The sequence below is a fragment of the Salmo salar genome, chromosome ssa11, assembly GCF_905237065.1.
Source record: "Salmo salar chromosome ssa11, Ssal_v3.1, whole genome shotgun sequence".
Lineage (NCBI taxonomy): Eukaryota > Metazoa > Chordata > Actinopteri > Salmoniformes > Salmonidae > Salmo > Salmo salar.
In genome coordinates, this window is record NC_059452.1 from 100019490 (window position 1) to 100044875 (window position 25386).

The 25386-nt window shown below is 43.7% G+C and overlaps 1 pseudogene; it reads right to left on the reverse strand.

Annotated features, from left to right (window-relative positions):
* LOC106592337 (replication protein A 70 kDa DNA-binding subunit-like) overlaps positions 1 to 25386 on the reverse strand; it is a 73197-nt pseudogene that overhangs the window by 27534 nt on the left and 20277 nt on the right.

Sequence of the window (25386 nt, forward strand, 5' to 3'; positions counted from 1 at the left end):
ATTTGAGAGAGAGGAACAGAGAGAGATCAGAGCGAGAGGGAGAGTGAGAGAGAGGGAGAGAGAAGGAGAGAGAATCAGAGAAACAGAAAGAGAGAGAGAAACAGAGAGGAGAGAGGGATAATTGGGGTAAATGAGAAACATAAACAGAGCGTGTTGAGGACATATCTAATGATCCCTGAACAGCAAAGTAATTACAACACATCAATAACACTCCTCCCTGAATGTGTGTGTGTGTGTGTGTGTGTGTGTGTGTGTGTGTGTGTGTGTGTGTGTGTGTGTGTGTGTGTGTGTGTGTGTGTGTGTGTGTGTGTGTGTGTGTGTGTGTGTGTGTGTGTGTGTGTGCATGCTTGGACAATGGCGCCGGAGGGGATGGCTGACGCTTTACGGGCTCCTAACCAATTGTGCTATTTTTTCTGATTGTTTCTAACTTATTTTGTACATAATGTTTCTGCTACCGTCTCTTATGACTGAAAAGAGCTTCCGGACATCAGCGGGACAACTTCCTGTGAAACTGGAGGGTGCGCAATTCAAATAAATAATCATAAAAATTATGGATTTTAAACATTAAACAGGTACATATAAGTGTCTTATATTGGCTGAAAGCTTAAATTCTTGTTAATCTAAATGCACTGTTCGATTTACAGTAGCTATTGCAGCTAAAACATGCCATGCGATTGTTTGATGATGGCGCCCCACATCAAAATATTTTTCCACTGGCACAGGTTTCATACATCCACATATAAAGATTAAATATTAACTTACTTTTTGAAAATCTTCCTCTGATTTGTCACACAAAAGGGTCCCAGCTATAACATGTAGTGTCCTTTTGTTAGATAAAATCCTTCTTTATATCCCAAGAAGGCTGTTTAGTTGGCGCCATCGATTTGAGTAATCCACTCGTTCAACTTGCAGAGAAAGGAATCCGAAAATGTACCCCTAAACTTTTTTTCAACTAGTCAAAATATGTTTCTATTTACTCATCAGATACCCTAAAATGTAATCAAACTATAATATTTCTTTCAGAAAGAAGTATGTTCAACAGGAAACCGATTTTAGCAGGTGCTTAATGTCTTCGTGGCTTGCACAAACACTAATTTCCAAGACCATGTCCTTCTGCTAAAACTGTTATTTCTTATTCGTTTTCAAGTTACAAGCCTGAAACCGTGAACACAGACTGCTGACACCCTTTGGAAGCCATAAGAATTGCATCCAGGGAGCTAATTTTGAATATGACTTTTCTCTTGCATTTCTAAGAGGATGGTCTCTCAACAATAACAAAACAATTCCGGTTTGTTTTTCTTTGGATTTTCTCCTATCATATCTATTGTGTTATATTCTTCTATATTATTTGAACATTTCTACAAACTTCAAAGTGTTTTCTTTCCAATGGTACCAATTCTATGCATATCCTGGCTTCAGGGCCTGAGCTACAGGCAGTTTACTTTGGGCACGTCATTCAGGCAGGAAATTAAGAAAATTTGGGCCTAGCCCTAAACTGTAATATCTTATGTTTCACAGAGTCGTGGCTGAACGACAACACAGATAATATACAGTTGGCTGGATTTTCCGTACATCGGCAGGACAGGACAGCTACGTCTGGTAAGACAAGTGATGGTGGTGTGTGTCTATTTTAGAGGTCGACCGATTATGATTTTTCAACGCCGATACTGATGCTGATTATTGGAGGGCCAAAAAAGCCGATACCGATTAATCGGCCGATTATTTTCTTCTTCTTTTTTATAATGACAATTACAACAATACTGAATGAACACTTATTTTAACTTAATATAATACATCAATAAAATCTATTTAGCCTCCAATAAATAATGAAACGTTCAATTTGGTTGAAATAATACAAAACAAAGTGTTGGAGAAGAAAGTAAAAGTGCAATATGTGCCATGTAAGAAAGCTAATGTTTAAGTGCCTTGCTCAGAACATGGGAATATATGAAAGCTAGTGGTTCCTTTTAACATGAGTCTTCAATATTCCCAGGTAAGAAGTTTTAGGTTGTAGTTATTATAGGAATTATAGGACTATTTCTCTCTATACGATTTGTATTTCATATACCTTTGACTATTGGATGTTCTTATAGGCACTTTAGTATTGCCAGTGTAACAGTATAGCTTCCGTCCCTCTCCTCGCTCCTACCTGGGCTCAAACCAGGAACACATCGACAGCCACCCTCGAAGCAGCGTTATCCATGCAGAGGAAGGGAAAAAACTACTCCAAGTCTCAGAGCGAGTGACGTTTGAAACGCTATTAGCGTGCACCCGGCTAACTAGCTAGCCATTTCACATCGGTTACACCAGCCTAATCTTGGGAGATGATAGGCTTGAAGGGGTGGGTATCATTTGTGGAACGTTCCAACAGGAATCTGTTCCAAAAAACTTAAAGTAAAAGGTTTCCAACCAACAACGCACACAAAGTAGCAACATATACAAACCTAGCTAACTAGCTGCCTAATAGGCATCAACTCACCACGTAGCTTATCCTTAATGTTTGTCCATAGGCAAACAGACATGTGAGGATAGACATTTTTCGGAATAAACGTGATGAGTGAAAAACGCAATGAAATAGACCACTCCCTACCCGGTATCTTATTCTGCCGCTATACAACTTTGTATGCGTTGTTTTTTGGAAACCTTGTTATGTACAAAGTTTTTGGAATAGATTCCTGTTGGAACGTTCCACAAATTATACCCAACCAGGTTGAAGTCATAAACAGCGCAATGCTTGAAGCACAGCGAAGGGTTGTTTGAATGAATGCTTACGAGCCTGCTGCTGCCTACCACCGCTCAGTCAGACTGCTCTATCAAATCATAGACTTAATTATAATATAATAAACACACAGAAATACGAGCCTTGGGTCATTAATATGGTAGAATCTGGAAATTATCATCTCGAAAACAAACGTTTTTTTCTTTCAGTGACATACGGAACCATTCCGTATTTTATCTAACGGGTGACTAAGTCTAAATATTCCTGTTAGGCATTGATGTTTATGGTTAGGTACATTGGTGCAACGACAGTACTTTTTTCACAAATGCGCTTGTTAAATCAACACCCGTTTGTCGAAGTAGGCTGTGATTCAATGAAAATTAACAGGCACCGCATCGATCATATGCAACACAGGACACGTTAGATAAACTAGTAATATCATAAACCATGTGTAGTTAACTAGTGATTATGTTAAGATTGATAGTTTTTTATAAGTCTAATGCTAGCTAGCAACTTACCTTTGCTTCTTGCTGCCCTCGCGTTACAGGTAGCCAGCCTGTTAATCCTTGTGGAGTGCAATGTAAGGCAGGTGGTTAGAGCGTTGGACTGGTAACCGAAGGTTGCAAAAACGAATCCCCCCTGAACAAGGCAGTTAACCCCCGTTTCTAGGCCGTCATTGTAAATAAGAATGTGTTCTTAATCTGACTTGCCTAGTTAAATAAAGGTGTAAAAAAAAAAAAAAAAACGAATATATATATAAATAAATAAAAATAATAATAAAATTAAAAAAATTAAAAATCGGCGACCAAAAATACCAATTACCGATTGTTATGAAAACTTGAAATCGGCCCTAATTAATCGGCCATTCCGATTAATCGGTTGACCTCTAGTCTATTTGTCAATAACAGCTGCTGCACAATGTCTAATATTACAGGTTTTTACAATCACTGGCACTAATTTCAGAACCTTGATGTCATTTTTCAAAACTAGACACAAAACTCACAACCGATGATCAAAATGCACATTTTTCAAAACTCTAACACTTTTTCCAATCACTTGGGTACAATACACATGAAGATAATTTGTTCATTTGTTTAAATTATCTGTGCAAAACAACACAACTTAACATCAAAGGATTACCATTTCAAAATGCAATTCCCACATTACATCTGAGATGACTGTCTATTCATTTCAACTGCTCAAAATGATAAGTAACTGTTGCATTACTCTTAATGCATAGTTTTATGGAAACTGACAAATAATATTCCATGTTTAGATCATGAAAGTTTCAGGATAACGAGATCCATTGACACCAATTACCGTGGAACTAGAAACAATTGCACTACATTATCTATGGATGTAATATTTCATTATCATTACCTTTATCAGACACTGTTTCTATGGTCCCATGTACCACTTTTACAGACCATGTTTTCAGATATGTCGTTACTGTACACTCTAGTACTGGGTAGGACCCCCTTTTGTCTCCACAACAGCCTGAATTATTCACGGTGTTGTACGTTAAGAGATTTTGGTATTTGGTATTTTATTAGGATCCCCATTAGCTGTTGCAAAAGCAGCAGCTACTCTTCCTGGGGTCCACACAAAACATGGAACATAATACAGAATGACAAAATACAGAACATCATTAGACAAGAACAGCTCAAGGACAGAACTACATACATTTTTAAAAAGGCACACTACATATCAATGCATACACACAAACTATCTACGTCAAACAGGGGAGAGGCGTTGTGCCGTGAGGTGTTGCTTTATCTGTTTTTTGAAACCAGGTTTGCTGTTTATTTGGGCAATATGAGATGGAAGGAAGTTCCATGCAATAAGGGCTCAATATAATATTGTACGTTTTCTTGAATTTGTTCTGGATTTGGGGACTATGAAAAGACCCCTGGTGGCATGTCTGGTGGGATAACTGTGTGTGTCAGAGCTGTGTGTAAATTGAATATGCAAACAATTTGGGTTTTTCAACCCAAATTCAATCCATATCAGCCCTCTGATTACAATTAAGAGCAAAACGTGTCGCTCTGTTCTGGGCCAGCTGCAGCTTAACTAGGTCTTTCCTTGCAGCACTAGACCACACGACTAGACAATAATCAAGATTAGACAAAACTAGAGCTTGCAGAACTTGCTTTTTGGAGTGTGGTGTCAATAAAGTAGAGCATCTCTTTATTAAAGCTATCTATTTATTAAGGCTCAGCCCATCTTTGCAACCATTGAATCTAAATGTTTTGACCCTGACAGTTTACAATCTAAGATAACGACAAGTAATTTAGTCGCCTTAACTTGTTCAACAGCGACACCATTCCCTACCAGATTCAGCTGAGGTCTAGCAGTTAACCTTTCTAGGGTCGGTGCAGTATCCTGGATTTCCGACTGTCTGACGTGCTCAAAGTAAACTGCCTGTTACTCAGGCCCAGATGCTAGGATATGCATATAATTGGTAGAATTTGATAGAAAACACTCTGAAGTTTCTAAAACTGTTAAAATAATGTCTGTGAGTATACCATAACTGATATAGCAGGCAAAAAACAGAGGAAAATCGATCCGGAATAATGCAATTGAAATGCTATTGAAATGTCTAATTTCCGCCTCCCAGATTGCAGTTCCTATGGCTTCCACTAGATGTCAACAGTCTTTATACAAGGTTTTAGGCCTGTTTTTTTTTTTTAAATTAAGAAGTATTTGTAGTTGTTCCAAGTTGAGCGCTAGGGCAAATGTAGACTTTTTGCGCACATGAACGTGGGTGCGCTCTTCGTTCTTTTCCTTTGCTATTGAACATACTATTCTCCGTCTGAAATATTATTGGTTATTTAGATATTAGACAACCTGAGGATTAATAAAAAAACATAATTTGACTCGTTTGGACGAACTTTGTTGAAAGACTGAATTATTGAATTCAATGGCGCCAACTAAACAGCATTTTGAGATATAAAGAAGGACTTTATCGAACAAAACGACCATTCATTGTGTAGCTGTGTCACGTCCTGACCAGTAAAGGGGTTATTTGTTCTTATAGTTTGGTCAGGACGTGGCAGGGGTTATTTCTTTTATGTGGTTCAGGGTGTGTTTGTGTATGTGTTGATGTAGAGGGGGTATTTGGTTTATATGGTTCGGGGTGGTTGTTTATGTAGAGGGGGATTTGATTTATTAGTCCAGGGTTTTGGTTATTGTTCTATGTTAGTTTAGTTCTATGTTCAGTCTAGTCATTTGTATTTCTATGTTTTGGTAATGGGGATTGGGGCCTTCAATTGGAGGCAGCTGTCTATCGTTGCCTCTGATTGAAGGTCCTATATTTAGGAGTTTGTTTGTCATGGGATTTGGTGGGAGATTGCTGTGTATAGCTTTGTGCCTTACCGGCCTGTTCTTTGTCGTTGTGTTTTTGTATACGTGTTTGTTTTGGTTTTTCCCTTCTTTATCCTTTAATAAAAGAAGATGAGTATACATTTTCCCGCTGCGTCTTGGTCTAAACCCTACGACACCCGTGACAAGCTGGGACGCTTGGGATTGCAACCAAAATAAGTAAGTGACTTATTTTATCGCTATTTATGACTTTGTGTCGCCAGTGCTGGTTTGAAAGATATGTTGACATGGGGCGCTGTCCACAGACAATCCAATGCTATGCTTTCGTCATAAAGCCTTTTTGAAATCTGACAACGCAGTTAGATTACCAAAATTAGATTACCAAGGCCTAGAGAGCTGCCCTACGGTACAACACACTTTACATGTTTGACATTAGAGACTCTTCCATTAAAGAAAACCCTTTGAGTTCTATTAGATACATAGCTCTCAATCCACAAAATGGCAGAGGTTGAAAAGCCATAGCACTTAAGTTTTTCAACAGGTTAAGGTCAATAATATCAAAGGCTGCTCTGAAATCTAACAGTACTGCTCCCACAATCTTATTATTATCAATTTATTTCAACCAATCATCAGTCATTTGTGTCAGTGCAGTACATTTTGAATGCCCTTCTCTATAAGCATGCTGAAAGTCTGTTAAAATTGTGTTTGAGAAAATACAAATTTTCCAACAGTTTGCTAAGGGCTGGCAGAAAGCTTAAAGGTCTGCTGTTAGAACCAGTAAAGGCCGCTTAACCACTCCTGGGAAGCGGAATAACTTTGGCTTCCCTCCAGGCCTGAGGACAGACTTTCCTCTAGGCTCAGGTAAAAAATGGAGTGGCTATAGAGTCCGCTACTATCCTCAGTAGCTTTCCATCAAAGTTGTCAATGCCAGGAAGTTTGTCATTATTGATCGTTACAATACTTTTTTAATAATGTGAAATGTCAGAATAATAGTACAGAGAAGGATTTATTTATCACATTCTCAGTGGGTCAGAAGTTTACATACACTCAATTAGTATTTGGTAGCATTGCATTTATCTTGTTTAAAACTTGGGTCATATGTTTTAGGTAGACTTACGCAAGCTTCCCACAATAAGTTGGGTGAATTTTGTCCCATTCCTCCTGACAAAGCTTGTGTAACTGGGTCAGGTTTGTAGGCCTCCTTCTTCGCACACGCTTTTTCAGTTCTGCCCACACATTTTCTATAGGATTGAGGTCAGGGCTTTGATGGCCACTCCAATACCTTGACTTTGTTGTCCTTAAGCTTTGTTGCAGGAGGGACTGGTGCCATAACTTTGGAAGTATGCTTGGGGTCATTGTCCATTTGGAAAATCCATTTGCGACCAAGCTTTAACTTCCTGATTTATATATTGAGATGTTGCTTCAATATATCCACGTCATTTTCCTTTCTCGTGTAGCCATCTATTTTGTGAAGTGCACCAGTCCCTCCTGCAACAAAGCACCCCCACAACATGCTGCTGCCACCCCTGTGCTTCACGGTTGGGATGATGCTCGTCGGCTTGCAAGCCTCCCCCTTTTTCCTCCAAACATAACGATGGTCATTATGGCCAAACAGTTATATTTTTGTTTCATCACACCAGAGGACATTTCTCCAAAAAGTACGATCTTTGTTCCCATAGGCAGGTGCAAACCGTAGTCTGGCTTTTTCATGGCGGTTTTTGGAGCAGTGGCTTCTTCCTTGCTGTGTGGCCTTTCAGGTTATGTTGATATAGGACTTGTTTTACTGTAGATATAGATACTTTTGTACCTGTTTCCTCCAGCATCTTCATTCTGGGAATGATTTGTACTTTTCGCACCAAAATACGTTAATCTCTAGGAGACAGAACGTGTCTCCTTCCTGAATGGTATGATGGCTTCATGGTCCCATGCTGTTTATACTTGCGTACTATTGCTTGTACAGATGAATGTGGTACCTTCAGGCGTTTGGAAATTGCTCCCAAGGATAAACCACACTTGTGGATGTCTACAATTTGTTTTCTGAGGTCTTGGCTGATTTCTTTTGATTTTCCCATGATGTCAAGCAAAGCGGCACTAAGTATTAAGGTAGGCCTTGAAGTATACTGCTCAAAAAAATAAAGGGAACACTTAAACAACACATCCTAGATCTGAATGAAAGAAATAATCTTATTAACTACTTTTTTCTTTACATAGTTGAATGTGCTGACAACAAAATCACACAAAAATTATCAATGGAAATCCAATTTATCATCCCATGGAGGTCTGGATTTTGAGTCACACTCAAAATTAAAGTGGAAAACCACACTACAGGCTGAGCCAACTAAATGCATTTTCTCGAAATGGCTGTCCCGTGGCCGACGGAAGTTTTGGAGCAGCCTTCAGACGCGCTAACAAGAACAAGCTCTTGGAAAATAAAGGAGTATTTTTTTTATTTTTGTTCGCAAAAAAAAAATAATATTTTGTTGTGGACCTGGGATTCCTGGAAGTGCTTTCGGATGAAGACAACCAAAGGTAAGGGATTATTGACAATAGTATACAAGACTAGATGTGATATGCGATTGTTCCAAGATGGCGCTGACCTGTAAGGGTAGCCTATTTTTCTGAGTATCGCATCCCCTTTCATCGCAAAGTATGATTACCCAGTAAAGTTAATTTTAAATCTGGCATTACAGGTGCTTTCAAGAGATATTCATCTATAAATCTTAGAAAGACAATATTAAAATGTTTTCGAATAGTAATTTAGTAAATTACGCATACGGGACGGAGGCCGCACGGGTTAAAACAAGTCAAAATGAGGCTCAGTAGTGTGTGTGGCCTCCACGTGCCTGTATGACCTCCCTACAACGCCTGGGCATGCTCCTGATGAGGTGGCGGATGGTCTCCTGAGGGATCTCCTCCCAGACCTGGACTAAAGCATCCGCCAACTCCTGGACAGTCTGTGGTGCAACGTGGCGTTGGTGGATGGAGCGAGACATGATGTCCCAGATGTGCTCAATTGGATTCAGGTCTGGGGAACGGGCGGGCCAGTCCATAGCATCAATGCCTTCCTCTTGCAAGAACTGCTGACACACTCCAGCCACATGAGGTCTAGCATTGTCTTGCATTAGGAGGAACCCAGGGTCAACCGCACCAGCATATGGTCTCACAAGGGGTCTGAGAATCTCATCTCGGTACCTAATGGCAGTCAGGCTACCTCTGGCGAGCACATGGAGGGCTGTGCGGCCCCCCAAAGAAATGCCACCCCACACCATGACTGACCCACCGCCACACCGGTCATGCTGGAGGATGTTGCAGGCAGCAGAACGTTCTCCACGGCGTCTCCAGACTTTGTCACGTCTGTCACATGTGCTCAGTGTGAACCTGCTTTCATCTGTGAAGAGCACAGGGCGCCAGTGGCGAATTTGCCAATTTTGGTGTTCTCTGGCAAATGCCAAACGTTCTGCACGGTGATGGGCTGTAAGCACAACCCCCACCTGTGGACGTCGGGCCCTCCTCATACCACCCTCATGGAGTCTGTTTCTGACTGTTTGAGCAGACACATGCACATTTGTGGCCTGCTGGAGGTCATTTTTCAGGGCTCTGGCAGTGCTTCTCCTGCTCCTCCTTGCACAAAGGCGGAGGTAGCGGTCCTGCTGCTGGGTTGTTGCCCTCCTACGGCCTCCTCCACGTCTCCTGATGTACTGGCCTGTCTCCTGGTAGCACCTCCATGCTCTGGACGCTACGCTGACAGACACAGCAAACCTTCTTGCCACAGCTCGCATTGATGTGCCATCCTCGATGAGCTGCACTACCTGAGCCACTTGTGTGGGTTGTAGACTCCGTCTCATGCTACCACTAGAGTGAAAGCACCGCCAGCATTCAAAAGTGACCAAAACATCAGCCAGGAAGCATAGGAACTGAGAAGTGGTCTGTGGTTCCCACCTGCAGAACCACTCCTTTATTGGGGGTGTCTTGCTAATTGCCTATAATTTCCACCTGTTGTCTATTCCATTTGCACAACAGCATGTGAAATGTATTGTCAATCAGTGTTGCTTCCTAAGTGGACAGTTTGATTTCACAGAAGTGTGATTGACTTGGAGTTACATTGTTGTTTAACCTGTTGGGGATAGGGGGCAGTATTTGCACGGCTGGATAAAAAACGTACCCGATTTAATCTGCTTACTACACCTGCCCAGTAACTTGAATATGCATATAATTATTGGCTTTGGATAGAAAACACCCTAAAGTTTCTAAAACTGTTTGAATGGTGTCTGAGTATAACAGAACTCCTATGGCAGGCCAAAACCTGAGAAGATTTCAAGCAGGAAGTGGCCTGTCTGAGAAGTAGTGTTTCATCTTGGCTCTTTTTATTGAAGACTCAGGATCTGTGCAATAACGTGACACTTCCTACTTCGTCCATAGGGTCTCAGAGCCCGGGAAAACGTTGAACGATATCGAGGCAGGCTCTGGCTGAAACACTTCATCGCTTTTGGCAAGTGGCCACTCAGAGTACTATGGGCTTAGGTGCTTGCCCGCTTCGACCGAATGCTTTCTGTTCCTTTGTCTGTTTATCTAAACGCAGATTCCCGGTCGGAATATTATCGCTTTTTTTATGAGAAAAATGGCATAAAAATTGATTTTAAACAGCGGTTGACATGCTTCGAAATCCGAGCAATAGTTGTAGACCATGTCGTAAATCATGGCATGACAATGACTGAGGCAGCACAATGATTCAACCAAACCTCAGAAGATCAACCGTGGCCTCAATCATCAGAACTTTCCGCAATGAGAACTGGTAAGTCTTCAGCATGCACTAAACATTAGGCTACTCTCAACTGTCAAATGACTGTATACTGCATGCCAATGTGTACCACAGAGTAGGTGATGTGACTAAATTTGTTCTTACTGAAATTTTCCCTTCCGAATTGAGACTAGGCCGTATAGGGGAGGCAGAGGCAATTCTGACTGACCAACAACTTCCTATAGAGACTGTAAACAAGGTGGCTTTCCACCGAGTACACAGACTTGGAGCTCGGAGCGATAAGACCAAGGGTCCCCGATCGATCATCGCAAAATTTGAACACTACCAACAAAAGGAGCTGATCAAAAGAAGGGGAAAGGACCAAATTCGGTCTCAATGACCAATTTCCAAGGGAGATAAACGAACGTCGTAAGAGACTGTATCTGGTACAAAGGCAACAGAGGGGAAAGGGTAAGTGTGCCTTTCTCATTGTGGACAAACTCTTTATAGATGGATAGCTATTCTGAGACAGCTCCATAACACCATGGCTGTACTAAATTCTACAGGGACTTCAGGTTACAAAAAAAATAAAGTATGGGAACTGTAAAAATATCTGAACACTATGGTCGCTGACACATACGGACTTATACATACACACACACACACACACACCTGATCTTGCTCTCTTCTCTCACTTTCTGTCTCTTCTTCTCTCCTCTCTCTATTGTAGATAACTGTTTATAATTGAATTTGTTTATTGTTTATATATGTTTACAACAAGCAAGGGGAAGATATCAGAATAGGGGCATTGGGGAATAATAACGTATTGTATGGAATACATTTGTACTGTAGTGAAGCCGTCTAGAGTAATGCAAGGTCTCTTTCATGATCATGTGAAACGTCAATTGCTACGGAAATGCTGGGATGTGTTTTTCAATGATGTTAAAGGTAATTATGATGCAACTATGATGATACAATATGGATTACAATTATCATCATGAATATTAAGGCTATACGCACTACATGTTACACACATAGACACTGTATGCAAATTGCCGGGGTTATTATTTATTTGGACATCACACATTACAGTCTTACTCTTATACAGACATCGTACACACTCTCACTAAATCGCATCCAATATCATACACATCAACTTACTCAGATTTACTACACGCATAATACCTTGTCTCAATTTTCTAACATCTGTGGCATTGGCTCACAGGCAAATAGGCAAGAGAATAAAATAATTATTGCTAGAACCTGTTTCTTGAATTCTAAATATCAGACATTTGAAAGCTCTAGTTTTGACCTTCATAATACCTCTGATGGTAGTAACTTTACAAGCACTAATTATGGTCAATTTAGACTGAGAATAGTATCTAGTTATGGTAAGGGGTGAAATAAGTATGGCCAGTTATAATTGTAAAGGTTTAGCAGAATATAAAAAAAGATCAGTCTTTACATGGCTAAAAGAAAAGGAATATAACATATACTGTTTACAGGAAAGTCACTCTACATCCTTAGATGAATTACAGTGGGAAAAGGAATGGGGTGATTAAATAAATTTCTGTCATGGACAAAGGAACTCAAAAGATGTGATGATATTATTTATTTAACAAAAATTCCGATCTGAATGTGCAAATAGTCAGGAATGATTCACAAGGAACGTGGATCCTTTTGAATATGAAAGTGGACGAAAAAGAAGTTTGGCTCATTAATCTATATGGTCCAAATCAGGATGAAATCAGGATCCATACTTCTTTGAAAACATTTATACCAATTTATTGAACTTACAGGCAACAAATGATCAAATCATTATGGTAGGAGACTATAACACAGCGTTACGTACCTCAATGGACCGTAAAGGTCATCACTCTACAAACTATCATCGCCGTGCCCTTAAAACCTCTTAATAAGGATCGGCCCCTTTTTTTTCTTCAATTTTCGTCTAGAATGACATACCCCAATCTAACTGCCTGCAGCTCAGGCCCTGAAGCAAGGATATGCATTTTCTTGGTACCATTTGAATGAAACACTTTGAAGTTTGTGGAAATGTGAAAGGAATGTATGTTCAGTTTCAAGATGCCTGTTTTGAAAAAATCCCCCAAAATTCTACATCATTGTAATCAGTAATTCTCTTTCCAAAATCTATTTTTAGAGGGTGATGGAGTTGGATGCTGACAAAAAACAGAAATTCCTCTTTTTGAATGAGGCAGGCTTCAACCTGGCCAAGACAAGGAGGAGACGTCGGAATTTCATTGGCCTGCAGGCAACCATCCAAGTACCTGGACAACGTGGGGCAAACCTCACAATGTGTGCGGCTATATTGGAAGATGATGTGGTGGGACGCAGACCTTGTATTGGATCATATAATGCAGCTCTCCTTGTAACCTTCCTTGATGACCTAAATCAGGTCTGTAGAGCTGATGGCGTGGCTTATGTCATTGTGTGGGATGATGTCAGGTTCCCCCATGCTCAAATGATGCAAGCATGGTTTCAGGCACATCCACAATTTACCACCTTGTACTTATGCCATGCCCGAAGATTCTTCCCAAGATGTTTGGAATAATGAAAACATCCATTGTGATGTGGATGAGAACCTGTGGCCAAATCCACAAGACAGGGTTGATGGAAATATAGAAGTACAGTAACCAGCCTTTGTTTTGCTTTTTACAGTAAGCCAGGTGAGGAACACTGCAGTTTACGTTTTACTGTAGTTTTTCTTTTTTGTAGCTAATTATTTTTGCTTTGATTCAAAGAAACCTATGTTGTGATTTCATTGTATTTCATCAATACATTTTAGATTTTGTTCAATGATTCCACTGTGTCTGTAGTATTCTCTCTACTAGTCCTTTTACAGTGATGTACTTACGTGTAGTACCATAATGAAACATGTATCACATATTTTGTACTACAATATTTAATGATTGTACGAACAACTTCACAGTGAAACTATTTTTATCTTCTGTGTGGGTGATCTAAATGAATCTTCCTATGGTATTTCATGATTAATGAGTTATTTGAACCAATTATCCTGCAAGTGCAAGGTTTCCTTAAAGATATCAATGCACAATGCAATGTTTTGAACATTGCACAGTCTGTGTTAGAAGTGATGACCGTTTTGTGTCTAGAGTTCAGAAAAATTACCGATGTTCTGAAATTCGTGCCAAAGGGATTGTAGGCTGGGTTTCTGTACAGCACTTTGAGATATCAGCTGATGTAAGAAGGCCTATATAAATTAATTTGATTTGTAAAAAACTAAGGAAGTCTCGAGGTATTGCTCACCTGAGGTAGAGTACTTCATGATAAGCTGTAGACCACACTACCTACCAAGAGAGATTTCATCTGTATTTTTTCATAGCTGTCTATTTGTCACCACAAACCATCGTGGCACTAACATGCTGACCGGACAAATCCCAAGCACGCACCGGCATACGCCATCGCACACATGTTGATTTTGTCCACCCACACCAGATGTGATCAGGACACACAGGTTGAAATATCAAAACTAACTCTGAACCAACAATATTAAATTGGGGACAGGTCAGAAAGCATTAAACATTTATGGCAATTTAGCTAGCTAGCTTGCTGTTGCAAGCAATTTTTTCCTGGGTTATAAACATTGGGTTATTTTACCTGAAATGCACAAGGTCCTCTACTCCAACAATAAATCCACAGGAAAAAGGATTAACCAAGCACGTTTCTAGTAATCACTCCTCCTTCAGGCTTTTTCTTCTTCTTTGGACTTTATATAGTGGTTGGCAACCAACTTTAAGGTAAATTACCACCACCAACTGGACTGGAGTGTGGACCTCAGTTCATCTTTCAATCACCCACGTGGTATATGCGCCTAAAATCCAATGAGGAGATGGGAGAGGCTGGACTTGCAGCACATCAAGCGTCACAAATAGAACCAAGTTCTATTTTAGCGCCTGGCTACGCAGACACTCATTGACACGCGCAAGCAGTGTGGGTACAATGATTGAATAACCTATATGTGTACATTTATTTTGGTCAGCATGTAAGCTCACAGTCAACGAGCTGTGGAAAGTCATAAACAAACAAGAAAATAATCATCCAGAAGTGACGCTCCTTGTGGCTGGAGACTTTAAGGCAAGCAAACTTAAATCCGTTTTACCTCATTTCTTCCAGTATGTCACGTGCAACCAGAGGAAAAAACTCTAGATCACCTTTACTCCACACACAGAGATTCGTACAAAGCTCTCCCTCGCCCTACATTTGGCAAATCTGACCATAATTCTATCCTCCTGATTCCTGCTTACAAGCAAAAACTAACTGCGTAAGATGGTGCCGGAGAAGAAGGCAGACGTTTTACGTGCCCCCAGCCGATTGTGTTTTTTTGTTTGTTTATTAGCGATGTTTTTTTTTAATATAATGTTGCCACTATCGTCTCTTATGACCAAAATTAACTTCTGGACATCAGGACTGTGATTACTCACCAAGGACTAGCAAAATCCTTTTTTTCCTTTCATGACTCTGACGAGCCCAACGCAAAGGATATACTGCTTCCTCAGGAACAGGCCCCGATCCCCCTGATCTGCGTGAAGAGGAGGTGGAGAAAGAGGGGCCGAAGGACGGGCTGCCTTCTGAGAATTCGTAGGTGATCAAATAAACCCCCACTTCCCTCCATTCTGCTAGCAAATGTGCAATCTTTGGAGAATAAAATCGATGAGGTACGCGGAAGATTAAACTACAAACGGGATATTAAAACTGTAACATCTTATGCTTCATGGAGTCTTGGCTGAACGATGATAATATCGACATACAGATGGCTGGTTACACAATGTACCAGCAGGATAGAACAGCGGCGTCTGGTAAGACAAGGGGCGGCGGTCTATGTATTTTTGTAAACAACAGCTGGTGCATGATATCTAAGGAAGTCTCGAACTATTGCTCGCCTGAGGTCTAATGATAAGCTGTAGACCACACTACCTACCGAGAGAGTTTTCATCTGTATTCTTTGTAGCCGTTTATATAACACCACAGTCAGAGGCTGGCACTAAGACAGCATTGAATGAGCTGTATTCCGCCGTAAGCAAACAAGAAAACGTTCACCGAGAGGCGGCGCTCCTAGTAGCTGGGGACCTTAATACAGGGAAACTTAAATCCATTTTACCAAATTTTTATCAGCATGTTAAATGTGCAACCAGAGGAAAAAAATCTCTGGACTACCTATACTCCACACACAGAGACGAATACAAAGCTCTCCCTCGCCCTTCATTTGGCAAATCTGTCCATAATTCTATCTTCCTGATTCCTGCTTACCAGAAAAAATTAAAGCAGGAAGCACCAGTAACTAGATAAATAAAAAAGTGGTCAGAGGAAGCATATGCTAAGCTACAGGACTGTTTTGCTAGCACAGACTGGAATATGTTCCAGGATTCCTACGATGGCATTGAGGAGTACACCACATCAGTCATTGGCTTCATCAATAAGTGCATCGATGACGTCATCCCCACAGTGACCGTACGTACATACCCCAACCAGAAGCCATGGATTACAGGCAGCATCTGCACTGAGCTAAAGGCTAGAGCTGCCGCTTTCAAGGAGTGGGACTCTAACCCGGAAGCTTATAAGAAATCACAATATGCCCTCTGATGAACCATCAAACAGGCAAAGTGTCAATACAGGATCGAGTCGTACTACACCGGCTCTGACGGCTTGTTGGATATGGCTGGACTTGCAAACCATCACAGACTTCAAAGGAAAACACAGCCGAGAGCTGCCCAGTGACACGAGCCTACCAGACAACCTAAACTACTTTTATGCTCGCTTCGAGGCAAAAAACACTGAAACATGCATGAGAGCATCAGCTGTTCCGGAAGACTGTGTGATTTAGCTCTCCGCAGCCAATGTGAGTAAGACCTTTAAAAAGGTCAACATTCACAAGGCCGCAGGGCCAGACGTATTACCAGGACGTGTACTGCGAGCATGCGCTGAACAACTGGCAAGTGTCTTCACTGACATTTTCAACCTCTCGCTGTCCGAGTCCGTAATACCAACACGTTTTAACCCTCCTGCTGTGTTCTGGTCGAATTGGACCGATTTACAAGTTTTTCTTTTTGAAAAATGTAGTTAATTTAATCTGATTGTCATAATGTTCCATGACTTTGTCCACACAAAATACATTTTGAGGATTTTCATTCAATTCTGGGTGTTTTCTTTAACTTTAGTACACCTGTGGTGTTCCCGGTCAAAAATGACATGAAATGAATGGGTGAGACTAAATTGAGTGTGTTCCAGAGTTCAGGCACATGCTCATTCATCAGATGGAAACAATTCCTCTCCCAGACCCCCACATGCATGTGTGTTTCAGCACACACACACACACACACACCTCACTCCCCTTCTTGGCTTCCATGGGAACCTTTCCCCAATAGAATCTTTCCCCCACGGGAACCACACCTGTTGGCATTCTCACAAACAATCGCAACATTGTTTCAATAATATATAGAACTTGTCTTGCAGCTCTGGTATATAAAGCTTTTCTGAGGCCTTGCTCACAATTCATTGTGGCAGCACAATGACCAAACAATATACTGTCCGTGAGACTCTTGATCATATCTTTGTTCATGACACTGGTGAGGAGGAGAGAGGCCAGGAAACTGACAGTGAAGATGCATTAGAGAAAGCAACACTGAAGCATGCATGATCGCACCAGCTGTTCCAGACGACTGTGTGATCACGCTCTCCATAGCCGATGTGAGCAAGACTTTTAAACAGGTCAACATTCACAAGGCCGCGGGGCCAAGGAGATTACCAGGACGTGTACTCAGAGCATGCGTGGACCAAATGGCAAGTGTCTTCACTGACATTTTCAATCTCTCCCTGACCGAGTCTGTAACACCTACATGTTTCAAGCAGACCACCATAGTACCTGTGCCCAAGAACACTAAGGTAACCTGCCTAAATGACTACCAACCCGTAGCACTCACGTCTGTAGCCATGAAGTGCTTTGAAAAGCTGATCATGGCTCACATCAACACCATCATCCCGGAAACCCTAGACCACACTCCAAGTTGCATACCGCCCCAACAGATCCACACAATCTCAATCGCACTCCACATTGCCCTTTCCCACCTGAACAAAAGGAACACCTATGTTAAAATGCTATTCACTGACTACAGCTCAGTGTTCAACGCCATAATGCCCACAAAGCTCATCACTAAGCTAAGGACCCTGGGACTAAACACCACCTCCATAAGACTGCTGAACAATGAATCAAATGGCCACCTGGACTATTTACATTGACCCCCCTCCCTTTGTTTTTACACTGCTGCTACTTGCTGTTTATTATTTATGCATAGTCACTTTACCCCTACCTACATGTACAAATTACCTCGACTAACCTGTACCCCCGCACATTGACTCGGTACCGGTACCCCCTGTATATAGCCTCATTAATGTTATTTTATTGTGTTACTTTTTAATTGTATTTATTCCTTTAGTTTATTTTGGAAATATTTTCTTAAGTCTATTTCTTGAACTGCATTGTCAGTAAGGGCTACACCTGTTATATTCAACGCATGTGACAAATAAAATGTTATTTGATCTGTGTGTTCATCTACCCATTTATCTGATAGCAAATCTATTCACATTTACATTTTAGTCATTTAGCAGACACTCCTATCCACAGCAACTTTCAGTAGTGAGTGCATACATATTTTCCTAATTCTTTCATACCGGTCCCCCGTGGGAATCGAACCCTGCAACCGCCATGCTCTACCAACTGAAATACATGGGACCTGTTTGTCTAGTCACCCATTTGTCAGTTATTCTGTCTATCCCTCCATCCACCCACCCACCCATATCTTTATCCGTCTACCCACTTGTCAGTGTTATTGTAGCCCAGTAACGCTGTATCTAATCAGTGACTCAAATATTCATTAAGTTTACATTCATTAAGAGTTATTTGTTACATTATGCAACAACTCAGCCTCGCCGCTAGGCCCAAACAATCCCATAATGCACTGCATCGCCACAGGAACCCCGGCTGATGCACGACGCTCTTTCAGAAACACAGTTAGACCGAAATAATTCTCTCTCTCTCTCTCTCTCTCTCTCTCTGATGAAAGGGAGCAGACTTGAAATAGACAAGATGATGGGTATACATCCATGTAGATTTTCTTTAATAAATAATCATGGAGCATTTTCTAAATTCAAACTGACCCCATGCAACTGGACACGGACATTTTATGAGACTCCTGTAGTGATGCCTCAAGCATCTCAGTGCTTGAGGCATCACTACAGACCCCGGTTCAATCATGGGCTGTATCACAACCGGCTGTGATTGGGAGTCCCATAGGGCGGTGCACAATTGGCCCAGCGTCATCCGGGTTTGGCTAGTGTAGGCTGTCCTTGTAAATAAGAATTTGTTCTTAACTGACTTTTTTTTAAGTCAATCTCTCTCTTCTGCACGTGACAGATGGGGCTGTAATACAGGAGTGTCAGTGTGTCTATTTTAGGTTTTCTAAGAATATGTGTGAGTGTGCAAGCATGCATCTTCATGAATATGTGTGCATCTCTATGAGCATACGTGTCATCACTCACCATCTCCTCAGCCAATGGGCCTCAGGTATGTCAGGGTTGACCATGACAGCGGAGCTGAAGATTGCAGAGACAGACTGGCCTCCAAAGTCTGACAGGCGAGCTCTTTTAACAGCTACTATAGGCTGGACTGAACCATCAAACATCTCTGCCTGGAGAGAGAGGAGAGAGAGGCTGAAGAACAACGCAATAACACACAAACATGAGCAAGAGCGTACACACAGGCACATACCCCCACACACACACACACCCATGTATATACACACACACACACACACACATATACACAAATGTACCTTCCAGATATTTTTACATTCTGGGTGCAATCTGAGACTCCTTTGAAATCCTGAAAGTCGAGTGGTTCAATTGATCAAATCTGATTTTACATCCCAGAAAACCGAATAAACACTCCATAACACACACACACACACACACACACACACACACACACACACACGAATTACCTCATACTCTGCATATCTTTGTGTTTAACGGCAGATCCATCCCAGGAGACAATGTGACTATCACCTTGCAACTTGAGTGTATGTGCATATGTATACTGTGTGTGTTAGTGTGTGTGTGTGTGTGTGTGTGTGTGTGTGTATTAGTGTGTGTGTGTGTTAGTGTGTGTGTGTCTGTGTGTGTACACTCCTTGGGTGTGTGTATATGTGTGTTACCGGGAGTGTGTGTGTGTGTGTGTGTGTGTGTGTGTGTGTCTGTGTGTGTACTCCTTGGGTGTGTGTGTGTGTTAGCATATGTGTTAGTGTGTGTGTTTGAACTCATTGTGTGTGTGTGTGTGTGTGTGTGTGTGTACTCATTGTGTGGGTGTGTGTGTGTTAGGGTTTGTACTCCTTGTGTGTATGGTCTTACCTGCTCGCCCCACAGTGTGACTGCGACCGCCTTGCCACTGGTATCCATCAGGTCAATGTCTCTTTTATACGCCTCTCTACCTGTCCTAGCGGTGAAACGACTCAGATCATCCACACTCCTACACACTCCTATCACATCTAGAGGGGGGAGAGAGAGGGGGGGGGGAGACAGACAGAGAAACAGAGAGAGAGAGAGCGAGAGAAACAGAGAGAGCGAGAGAAACAGAGAGAGAGACAGAAACAGAGAGAGAGAGACAGAGAGAGAGACAGAGAGAGAGACAGAGAGAGAGAACAGAGAGAGAGAGAGACAGAGAGAGAGAGAGACAGAGAGAGAGAGAGAGACAGAGAGAGAGACAGAAAAAGAGAGACAGAAAAAGAGAGAGACAGAAAAAGAGAGACAGATATTAGTCAGACCTTTCTACTCGTCTTGGTGGTACTGTCATTTCCTAATTACAAAGATATTCTCCTTCCCCCCTATCTCTATCTCCCCCTCGCCTTAGCCTTCTCTCTCCATATCTCTTTCTCCATTACTTCTTCCTCTCGCTCCTCCCTTCTCCTCTCTCCCTTTCTCGCGCTCTAATATGTGTGTGTGTATGTGTGTGTGTAATTCCATTATGGTTGATATGATGTCATCCACCTTTGAACTCCATTATCGCCACGGGAACAGGCTGACAGCTCTCATTACACACTGTTAATCCACAATTAACTACCAAGGAGAGAGAGGAGAGGGGAGGGAGAGGGGGAGGGGAGGCAGAGAGAGAAGGGAGAGAGGGAGGGAGAACAATGGGGAGAGAGAGGGGGAGAGTTGGGGAGGGAGAACAAGTGGGGACGGAGAGAGGGGAGGAGGAGGAGGGAAGAGGGAGAGAGAAGGAGGAGGGGAGAAAGGAAGAAAGAGGGAGGAGGCAGAGACAGAGCGTGGGAAGGAGGGGAGAGAGAGGGGAAGGGGGACAGGGAGAGAGGAGGAGAGAGAGTGAGAGAGGAGGGATAGAGAGACGGAGGGTGAGAGAGAGGGGAGGGGAAAGGAAGGAAGAGCGAGGGGAAGGAGGGGGAGAGGAGAGAGGGGGGAGAGGGGGAGAGGGAGAGGAGGAGGGAAAAATAGAGAGGGGGAGAGGGAGAGAGGAGAGGGGAGGGAGAGGGGAGGCAGAGAGAGAGGGGAGGAGGAGGAGGGAAGAGAGGGAGAGAGAAGAAAGAGGGGAGAAAGGAAGAAAGAGGGAGGAGACAGAGACAGAGCGGGGGAAGGAGGGGAGAGAGAGGGGAGGGGAAAGGAGGGAAGAGCAAGGGGAAAGAGGGGGAGAGGAGAGAGGGGGGAGAGGGAGAGGAGGGGGAAAAATAGAGAGGGGGAGAGGGAGAGAGGAGACAGGGGGAGAGGGGGAGAGGGAGAGGAGGAGGGAAAAATAGAGAGGGGGAGAGGGAGGAGAGGAGAGGGGAGGGAGAAGGGGGAGGGGAGGCAGAGAGAGAAGGGAGAGAGGGAGGGAGAACAATGGGGAGAGAGAGAGGGGGAGAGTTGGGGAGGGAGAACGAGTGGGGACGGAGAGAGGGGAGGAGGAGGAGGGAAGAGGGAGAGAGGGAGAGAGAAGGAGGAGGGGAGAAAGGAAGAAAGAGGGAGGAGGCAGAGAGAGACAGAGCGGGGGAAGGAGGGGAGAGAGAGGGGAAGGGGGACAGGGAGAGAGGAGGAGAGGGAGTGAGAGAGGAGGGATAGAGAGACGGAGGGTGAGAGAGAGGGGAGGGGAAAGGAGGGAAGAGCAAGGGGAAAGAGGGGGAGAGGAGAGAGAGGGAGAGGAGGGGGGAAAAATAGAGAGGGGGAGAGGGAGAGAGGAGACAGGGGGGAGAGGGGGAGAGGGAGAGGAGGAGGGAAAAATAGAGAGGGGGAGAGGGAGGAGAGGAGAGGGGAGGGAGAGGGGGAGGGAGGCAGAGAGAGAAGGGAGAGAGGGAGGGAGAACAATGGGGAGAGAGAGAGGGGGAGAGTTGTGGAGGGAGAACGAGTGGGGACGGAGAGAGGGGAGGAGGAGGAGGGAAGAGGGAGAGAGGGAGAGAGAAGGAGGAGGGGAGAAAGGAAGAAAGAGGGAGGAGGCAGAGACAGAGACAGAGCGGGGGAAGGAGGGGAGAGAGAGGGGAAGGGGGACAGGGAGAGAGGAGGAGAGGGAGTGAGAGAGGAGGGATAGAGAGACGGAGGGTGAGAGAGAGGGGAGGGGAAAGGAGGGAAGAGAGAGGGGAAGGAGGGGGAGAGGAGAGAGGGGGGAGAGGGGGAGAGGGAGAGGAGGAGGGAAAAATAGAGAGGGGGAGAGGGAGAGAGGATGGGGGAGAGAGAGGGGGAGAGGAGGAGAGAGAGAAAGGGGAGAGAGGAGGGGAGAGAGCAGGGAGGAGACAGAGGGGGACAGAGATGGGTAGTGGAGGTGAGAGAGAGATAGGCGCAAACAGAGGGGGAGAGAGGGGGGAGATAGAGGAGAAAGAGAAACTGGGAGAGAGAGGAGAGAGAGAGATGGGGGAGAGAGGGAGAGAGAGAGGAGAGAGAGGCGGGGAGAGAGAGAGAGAGAGGGAGAGAGAGGAGCTTCAGCTTATGAAACATGGGACCAACACTTTACATGTTGCATTTATACACTGCTCAAAAAAATAAAGGGAACACTTAAACAACACAATGTAACTCCAAGTCAATCACACTTCTGTGAAATCAAACTGTCCACTTAGGAAGCAACACTGATTGACAATAAATGTCACATGCTGTTGTGCAAATGGAATAGACAACAGGTGGAAATTATAGGCAATTAGCAAGACACCCCCAATAAATGAGTGGTTCTGCAGGTGGGGACCACAGACCACTTCTCAGTTCCTATGCTTCCTGGCTGATGTTTTGGTCACTTTTGAATGCTGGCGGTGCTTTCACTCTAGTGGTAGCATGAGACGGAGTCTACAACCCACACAAGTGGCTCAGGTAGTGCAGCTCATCCAGGATGGCACATCAATGCGAGCTGTGGCAAGAAGGTTTGCTGTGTCTGTCAGCGTAGTGTCCAGAGCATGGAGGTGCTACCAGGAGACAGGCCAGTACATCAGGAGACGTGGAGGAGGCCGTAGGAAGGCAACAACCCAGCAGCAGGACCGCTACCTCCGCCTTTGTGCAAGGAGGAGCAGGAGAAGCACTGCCAGAGCCCTGCAAAATTACGTCCAGCAGGCCACAAATGTGCATGTGTCTGCTCAAACGGTCAGAAACAGACTCCATGAGGGTGGTATGAGGGCCCGACATCCACAGGTGGGGGTTGTGCTTACAGCCCAACACCGTGCAGGACGTTTGGCATTTGCCAGAGAACACCAAGATTGGCAAATTCGCCACTGGCGCCCTGTGCTCTTCACAGATGAAAGCAGGTTCACATTGAGCACATGTGACAGACGTGACAGAGTCTGGAGATGCCGTGGAGAACGTTCTGCTGCCTGCAACATCCTCCAGCATGACCGGTTTGGCGGTGGGTCAGTCATGGTGTGGGGTGGCATTTCTTTGGGGGGCCGCACAGCCCTCCATGTGCTCGCCAGAGGTAGCCTGACTGCCATTAGGTACCGAGATGAGATCCTCAGACCCCTTGTGAGACCATATACTGGTGCGGTTGGCCCTGGGTTCCTCCTAATGCAAGACAATGCTAGACCTCATGTGGCTGGAGTGTGTCAGCAGTTCCTGCAAGTAGAAGGCATTGATGCTATGAACTGGCCCGCCCGTTCCCCAGACCTGAATCCAATTGAGCACATCTGGGACATCATGTCTCGCTCCATCCACCAACGCCACGTTGCACCACAGACTGTCCAGGAGTTGGCGGATGCTTTAGTCCAGGTCTGGGAGGAGATCCCTCAGGAGACCATCCGCCACCTCATCAGGAGCATGCCCAGGCGTTGTAGGGAGGTCATACAGGCACGTGGAGGCCACACACACTACTGAGCCTCATTTTGACTTGTTTTAAGGACATTACATCAAAGTTGGATCAGCCTGTAGTGTGGTTTTCCACTTTAATTTTGAGTGTGACTCCAAATCCAGACCTCCATGGGTTGATAAATTGGATTTCCTTTGATTATTTTTGTGTGATTTTGTTTTCAGCACATTCAACTATGTAAAGAAAAAAGTATTTAATAAGATTATTTATTTCATTCAGATCTAGGATGTGTTGTTTAAGTGTTCCCTTTATTTTTTTGAGCAGTATATTTTTGTTCAGTCCCTTAACCACTCCTCAACCCCATCCCAAACCAACCAAACCCAGTCGACCCAACACAACCCAACCAAACATACTAACCAGCCAACCAACCCAAACAACCCACCCAACACAACCCATCCAACCAACCAACCCATCCAACCAACCAACCCAACCAAACATACTAACCAGCCAACCAACCCAAACAACCCACCCAACACAACCCATCCATCCAACCAACCAACCCAACCAACCAACCCATCCAACCAACCAACCCAACCATCCAACCAACCCAACCAAACATACTAACCAGCCAACCAACCCAAACAACCCACCCAACACAACCCATCCATCCAACCAACCAACCCAACCAACCAACCCATCCAACCAACCAACCCAACCATCCAACCAACCCAACCAAACATACTAACCAGCCAACCAACCCAAACAACCCACCCAACACAACCCATCCATCCAACCAACCCATCCAACCAACCAACCCAACCTACCAAACCCATCACAACCCAAGTGTGTTGAAGCTCCAATTAAACCTCCAGAAAAAGTAGTGACTTCATCATAATATGCTTCCTCATCCTCTCCATTCAGTCCAAATGAAGAAAGTCTTCACACTATCTGACCTCATGTAGAAGAGGAGTGACAGCCAATCAGAACTAAAATACTGGCAAATGTCAGCCCAATCTGCATCGAGCCCTTCTAATTTACCTGGCAAGGCTGGGAGATAAGACAGGGAAGGGATATGAGGGAGGAATGGAGGTGAGGGATGGAGGGAAACAGGGAGAGGAGATGGAGGGGTTAGGACATGTTTATAATAAACTGTGGATTAAACGTTCTCATCTCTTTATCTCTTCTCCATCTATGTAACTGTCTATCTAAATTACTTGCCCACTGACCGTCTGACGCTGTACTCAGTCCATCTGTCTATCACCCCCTCCCACCTTTCTTTCTTCCTTTCCTCCCTTTCCTCCCTTTCTCTTCTCTCAT